Raw genomic sequence first — 336 nt, 5'->3', positions numbered from 1 at the left:
ACACACACACACACACATACATAAGAACAATTGGCTACAATATACCCCTAAACAGAGCAGGGTCGGCCTGAAAGGGAAAAGGCTTGTTTGGAATTGTACAAAACTGGGGCATAAACTGACATTTATAGTAAGCAACCGGTAAATGCTATTTTATAGACTGTTGAGAGAACTCATAATGAAATACTAGTGTACTGCATTATATATACTGAAAGCTGCCAAGGAAAAAGTAGGCAATATGCATATGCACTATATTTGCCAAGTACACAATCACATTTATTTTTGCATATTAAATACAGTTTTCCTGGCAGCATGCACAGTACACATGCATTCGTGTAT

The sequence above is a fragment of the Sinocyclocheilus grahami genome, unplaced genomic scaffold, assembly GCF_001515645.1.
Source record: "Sinocyclocheilus grahami isolate Dianchi unplaced genomic scaffold, SAMN03320097.WGS_v1.1 scaffold1124.1, whole genome shotgun sequence".
In the NCBI taxonomy this organism is placed as follows: Eukaryota; Metazoa; Chordata; class Actinopteri; order Cypriniformes; family Cyprinidae; genus Sinocyclocheilus; species Sinocyclocheilus grahami.
The sequence above is the reverse complement of the archived record's forward strand: the minus strand, read 5'-3'. Positions refer to the sequence as shown.